The following is a 7332-nucleotide window of genomic DNA, read 5'->3' on the forward strand; positions in this document are numbered from 1 at the left end:
CGCGTCACCTATGTAAACATGTATGCCACCTATGTAAACGTGTATGTGTATATCATTTCAGTGCTTTGCTGCCATCTAGTGAACAAACTGCATAAATAGTGATCACATGACCAGAGAGGCAAATTCTCAAATTCGTGCAGGTGCTGCACAGCTACTCAAGTAGGGGAGAAGCTGAATCTTTATTTAACAGGAGTTTAGCACCATATTTAAATATGCAATATTTAAAAAACAAATCGACATAAAAGTCATCAAACTGCATATTATGAGAGGAAAATGACTGTTATGCTATGTCGTTGATATATACATTGTGTATTAAGTGTTATTCCACTTAAGTAAACATATAACAGATCATTCCTCCAATTAAGACCCTTCGGGAATCTTGTATGAAGCTGCAGATCGAAGGAAACACCTCCCTATTCAGGAAGTGTCTTCTCCAATATCCACCCGTCTTTGGTTTCTTCACTACTTCAAGGCCATAAAAACATTGGGGGGAATTTATTAAGATGGCATTTCGTATGCCAGTCTTAATATAAAGAAAGTTGGAGTAAGATGCAATACATTTATTAAATGTGTCACATCTTTCGGCCGTTCTTGCGCCACAATCGTTATGTAGCGACCGCGGCCATGCTCCATCTATTCCCCCTACCCATCGGACAAAATGTAAAATAAAAAATAAGTATAATCTTTTTTCCGCTTCTCTTCTTCCCCCTTGATCCCCTAAGGCTCCCTGCTGCCCATACAATGCACTGACACCGAGCAGCGTCAGGTACTTGACCTGCCTAGGTAGAGTCGTGTGTTAACCTTAGACCATACTATCCCCCCCACCCCCACTTAGTAAAGACACATGACACCGAGGTTGGATGTGAAATGGCCACAGCAGCCGTTTATTAATTTCACAGTTTTATGAAAACAATTTAAATCCGAAACATTCGGATAACTAGTTAGGAATCCACCAGAGAATTCCTCCTAATAATTCACATGACCCAACATGGGTCAGAATCATAAATAACAATTAAACGTTAACATTAACCCGAGCAGAGGAAGTCCTTGAAGCCCCTTCAGATGTTCCTTATTAAGAACACACCGAATTAGCCATCTGCAAACCACCAATTACCTCCAGCCGTAAACCAGCTCGGAAGCACCGTTCACCTCTGCAGATGGCTCCAACCACTAGAAGTCCACTTCAAGGGGATAACACCCGATGAAGCCCTCAAGTGATATACCGACCACTAGAAGTCCACTTCAAAGGGATAACACCCGATGAAGCCTTCAAGTGATATACCTTCTACCAGAAGACCACTTCAAAGGGATAACACCCGATGAAGTCTTCAACCATGTACCTTTTTTGGGGGACGCATACCCCCGATGCGACCCCCCCACCATTTTGTACTGACTGGCCTCAAGGACTCCCCCCGCCACAGCGAAACAGGCCTTGACCCCCTTAAGCCTGTGAGTTCCTCCACACCACCACCGCCCTTTCTATGCCTTCTGCTATCGCCAAGCTCCACAGATCAATGCCAACCTCGGTCAGATGAACCCCGTCACTTCTCCAGAAATTCCCCACTCCTGACTCCAAATCCCTATGCCTTACGCAAATGCCCCCGTTCTTTGCCACAAAACGGGACACCGCCCGGTTAACCTTTATGCGAGCCTTATTGACTCTCTCCACCGATCTAGCTAACCGCCAATGCTTTCTTGGGACTATGTCCGACCACACTACCACCAACTTGGGATAAGATACCCACAAACACAACATATCATGTTTGATATCCCGCACCAACTCACGAAAAGGGCGGACTCCTAAGTCATTCCCACCCACGTGCAACACTAAAACCTCCGGAACCCTATCAAGCCGCGCATATGTCTGGAATTCCGCCAACACCCTGTTCCACGACATACCTCTAAAACCCAGCCAATGCACAACCGCATCCTGTCGCGGAATGCGCAACTGGCGACCATCCGGGCGGACGTCCGCCCTCAAAGCCCCCCAGTGCACGTACGAATGACCCATCAACCACACCAGACAAGGAGGCGAATCTGAAACGGAAAAAACAATTAGGCACCACCAATATAACATTTGTAAAGCGTAAACAACCCCAATCATAACATATGGGGGCGGACATAGGACTTAAACCTTTTAGACTCCCAACGACCAATACGCCTCACCCCTTCATCATCCAACCCCCAGCGCCCCGCTTCCGTTGCTGCGCCAATCCTGAAGGAATGAGATGAATATGACCCTGCCGCAACACCAACTGCCGCCAAACATTTTTTAAATACAGCTCCAAACTGAAACCTGGACAAAAACGACCCGTCCACATGACGTAACAGAGGCAAATCTGGAGACCCCCCGTTTTGCGTAAAACCCCGCATGCACTCTACAGGGCACATGACCGACCCCGGGAGGGCGAACAAAACTATCAGCTTTCCCTTCCCTACTTGGTCAGTTTTTGATCGACGCAACCATACCTCTAGCCGATCTGCAAATAGGCTCACCTCCCCAGATCTCAGCCCCCCTGCCCGTTTTGTACTTGGCGACACCAACTCCCCTATTCTAAATGCTCCAAAAAACGCTAACGAAAAAGCCAATCGAAACAAAACCATTTCATCTGCAGAACGACATACCGATGCTAATGAACCGCCCAAAGAGTTAAGCAAAGCAAACGACACCGGCCTTCTACTATCCGCCTCCACCCTACCTCGACGCAACCCCTTCAAAGCCTGCGATACCAGAAATTCCTTCGATACATCCCGAAAACCCCGCAGCTTAAACCCAAACGCCACCGCAGATATGAACCGGTTCACCTTCGCTACTGAAAACCCCGACTCCCAGGCGTCCCCTAACCAGTACAAAAGTGCCACCAACCTGTCTCTATCCGTATTGACGTCACCCAACTCTCTTAACCACTCCTCCCACTGCCTCCAACAAGCAGCATACGCACTCCACGTCGCGCGCGCCAAAGACCTTTTTAACAGCTGCTCTACGGGACCGATACCAGATCCCACAGATGCTCCGGACACGCCAACCCGAGACGTTCCGCTCCCGGTGCCAATTGCCGAAACCGGTCCCACTGCGAGCAAGAAAGAGCATCAGCGATACAATTCTGAACACCCGGGACATGCACCGCCACCACCCACGCGTTCAATGACAAACACACCAACACTAAATGTCGCAACAATTGAACTACCGGAGGAGAGGACGCCGTGATGTTATTAATGGCCAGCACCACCCCCATGTTGTCGCAGTAAAAACGGACCTTCTTATCCCTGAGCCTGTCCCCCCAAATGGTAGCCGCCACCACGATGGGAAACAGCTCGAGCAGGGCCAGATTCCGCGTGAGTCCACTGGACACCCAGCTAGCCGGCCATTGACCCGCGCACCACGGACCTCCCCCATAAGCTCCAAAACCACCCACCCCAGCCGCATCCGTAAAAATATTCAAATCACTCGTATCCTGCGCAGGCGCCATCCATAGCGAGCGACCATTGTACTGGCCCAAGAAGTCATCCCAAACCTGAAGATCAGCTCGGTGCTCCTCCTTGAGCCGCACAAAATGATGCGGCGCGCGCACTCCCGCCGTTGCCGCCGCCAACCTCCTACCAAACACCCTCCCCATCGGCATAATCCGGCAGGCGAAATTCAACTTCCCCAGCAGCGACTGAAGCTCCCTCAGCGCCATTTTCTTCATTCTACAAGCCCGTCGAACCTCCAGCCTCAAAGCCCCCAACTTATCCGCCGGGAGCCGACACTCCATTGCCACCGAGTCAATTTCGATTCCCAAGAAACAAATCGTCGCTACCGGGCCCTCCGTTTTTTCCGGCGCCAAAGGGATCCCAAAATCCCTCGCCACCTTCTGTAGTGCATGAAGCAAATTACCGCAAACCGGCGAACCCCCCGGGCCAACGCACAAAAAATCATCTAAGTAATGGATCAACGAGTCGACCCCGGATACTCCCCTCGTTACCCACTCCACGAAGCTACTAAACGCCTCGAAGTATGCACAAGAAAGAGAACACCCCATCGGAAGGCACCGATCCACGTAAAAGGCCCCATTCCAAAAACAACCCAACAGCCGTTGGCTTTCTGGATGGACCGGCAACAACCTGAACGCCGCCTCGATGTCGGTTTTTGCTAGCAGCGCCCCCGGACCCGCAGCCCGCACTAACCCCACCGCCTTATCGAATGAGGTATAAACTACGGAACACAACTCGTGATCAATCCCGTCATTTACCGACGAACCTTTGGGATACGATAAATGTTGAATCAAACGAAACTTTCCGGGCTCGCGTTTAGGGACAATACCCAAAGGGGACACAACTAAATCTTTTACCGGCGACTCAACAAATGGCCCCGACATGCGCCCCAACGAAACTTCTTTTAACAACTTTTCCGACACGACTTCCGCATGCAAGTAAGCCGATTTTAAATTCCTCCGCGTAACCGGAACCTCATAAGGAGGCGGAGGAATAACAAAACCAACACAAAACCCTTCATAAAGCAACTTAGCTGCCGCCCTATCCGGATACTCACTTAGATAAGGGGCCATCCTTTCCACCCTCACCGGCGACACCCCCTTGACCAGCCCCGTGCTGGTTCCCTGACCTCTTTTTTCGCATACATTTTGCCGCCCCGTGTGATGCACCATTACACTCGGAGCACACGTGCTTGAACTTGCACGTGGCCCCGAACTTGCACTGACCTTCATTGAATTGCCAGCAAAACCCCGCCTTTCCCCCGCCGCTTTGTCCACTCTGACTAAGCTGGCCTCCCTGGCCACCGCTCCCGGGAAAGGGCTGCCTAACCGGAGCCGTAACCCGTAACCAGAGAGCAATATCCTTCTGGTCCCACCGAATCGCCGGCCGAACCGCCTTCCGCTGACGGAATTGCTCGTCATATCGCAGCCACGCCTGACCCCCATACGCCCTATGAGCCTCCCCAATGGCATCAAAATAACAAAATAACGCCGAACAATTTTCCGGCGCCTTTTCCCCTATCACACTAGCCAATATGGCGAACGCCTGCGACCAATTAACGAACGTCTGCGGGATAAGCCTATACCGCCGCCGTTCCTCCTCGTCCTTTTTACTCTCATCCCGCTTGCTCTTATCCAAATTAAATTTAGCCAGCGGCAAGAGAGAAAAAATTTCAACATATTCGTCTTTCCAGATCCGATCACGCACCTCCTGCTTTAAATGCGCCCCCAACGGACCCTCAAAACAAACATACACCTCCCCCCGAGCACGATCGTCCATACGCACTCGATCGCCGTCCTTCTGTGCCTCGGTCTGTACCGACACCGCGACCGCCTCTCTAACCGCCACCACAGGACGCGCCTGTAACGATCCCACGTCCCTGGGGCCTTCCCAAACTACCGCAGGAGACACTTCCGTTACTACCGGCGCCGCGGCCCTATCCAGGCGCCCCACCAGCTCCCTTAAGCAACCCACTAAGTCTGCCAAACCCGCTCCGTCGCGTCCGCCCGCGCCACTACCGGCCCCCGATGCAATGCTAGCCGCCCCCCCGCCGACACCTGACATAAAAATCGCTGGATAAGACAAAGATGGAGTTATACACTCACCGGGCTGCACAGGCGCTGTGTTCCCGTCAGCCGGACCATCCTGACCTCGACGATACACGTCCAGTTCACCTTCCTCCAGTTCTTCTCTCGCCGACGACTGTCCCTCCCAACGACATCTTCGGAACGGGGATGAGGACGCGCTGACCGATGGGCCGGCAACCTGCCGCCCGACCGCCGGGACCCAGACTTCCGACCGGACCTGTTGCCTTGACGTCGCTGCAGATCTAGTCGTCCGTCTAGATGATCCTGACGAAGCCTGCCCCCTGGCCGGAACATCACCATGCGGGGCGGCCGTACCTTGTTCTCCAAATCTTCCATCTGATGGGGGAGGGGTGACAGGGAGCCCAGCCTGCGACTCCCTGCTTACCGCCGGACCCCGTCGCGGCCTGGGATTCCTGCCAGGACGCAGGGCCTGGGAAGGGGCGGTCCTCCCAGCTGCCTGGCCTGCAGCGTCCGGGATCGGGCTCCCTCTGCGACGCCGTGTCCGCGGGACTACCTCCGGACTGAGGCGCTCTGGAGGTCGGGACCGCCGAGAGGGACGGGTCGACCCAGCCTGCGTCGCCGTCACCCCTGGCACCGCTCTCTGCCTGCCCAGCGCAGGAGCGGTTGTTGCCGACTCCCCCCCCCGCCGCCATAGCCATGCTCGTAAGGGGGCCGGGGGAGGGGAGCCTGTCCCTTTCAACAGACCCCGAACGCCGTGCCCGACGTGGCGAAACGGCGTCCGGGATCCTAGTTATTGCAGCCACGGTCTCCTCTAGCCATCCGGGAACGTGGTGCACAGCAGCGGCACGCAGCCGCTCTAACATAAGGGCTTCTGCCATTACTAAAAGCCGGGCAACGGGGAGCTTACTTGCTTCTTATGTTACTCCTCCCGCTGCTTCCGGCTCAATGCCGAGAAACAGCGGGAAGCGCAGTAACGGCCCCCCGTCCCCCTTAACTCCTCCCCGTCCCTCCTTCAGCTCCTACCAACTCTCCCTCACCTAATTAACCCTTTCCCTACCAGGACGGTCATGTCGGCCTCCCTTCACCCTGCTGCGTCCAGCCTCTTCTTTATATGCGACACAGCACTCAACGTCATCAGTGCATTGTTTGAGCCGCAGGCTGCGGAGAGAACATGAGGGGACCAGAAGAGGAGTGGTGAGGTGAGCATTCATTTTTTATTTAATTGTCCGATAGAGGGGACGGAGAGGAGCCTGGCATGGGCCTCTACCTTGCTACGCTCCACATAGTGACATTTTTGCCAGTTATTAGCAGGAGTAGATTTCGACTATAGTTTACGCCAGGTGTAAATTATTATAAATTTGTTGTGCTGCTGTCACCTTGCCCCCTTTTGGGAAGCTTCCTTTTAGAAAACTGGCGTAGAAAGGTTAATACATTTCCCCATAAGCTTTAAAAATTACCATTATGTGTTTCTAAGAAGTGTTTTTCTGCACCAGAGAGGCATTAGTGTTTTTTTTGTTTTTGTATCTGAAATGTGTTCTACAATGCGCGTTTTGAAGTTTCTAATCGTGCGCCCTACAGATGTAGCCGGCTTTATCTTGACTTTCAATGCCTTAAAGAGGCTCTGTCACCACATTATAAGTGCACTATCTTCTACATAATGTGATTGGCGCTGTAATGTAGATTATAGCAGTGTTTTTTATTTAGAAAAACGATAATTTTTGACGGAGTTATGACCTATTTTAGCTTTATGCTAATGACTTTCTCAATGGACAACTGGGCGTGTTTTACTATATGACCAAGTGGGCGTTGT

The sequence above is a fragment of the Rhinoderma darwinii genome, unplaced genomic scaffold, assembly GCF_050947455.1.
Source record: "Rhinoderma darwinii isolate aRhiDar2 unplaced genomic scaffold, aRhiDar2.hap1 Scaffold_130, whole genome shotgun sequence".
Classification (NCBI taxonomy): domain Eukaryota; kingdom Metazoa; phylum Chordata; class Amphibia; order Anura; family Rhinodermatidae; genus Rhinoderma; species Rhinoderma darwinii.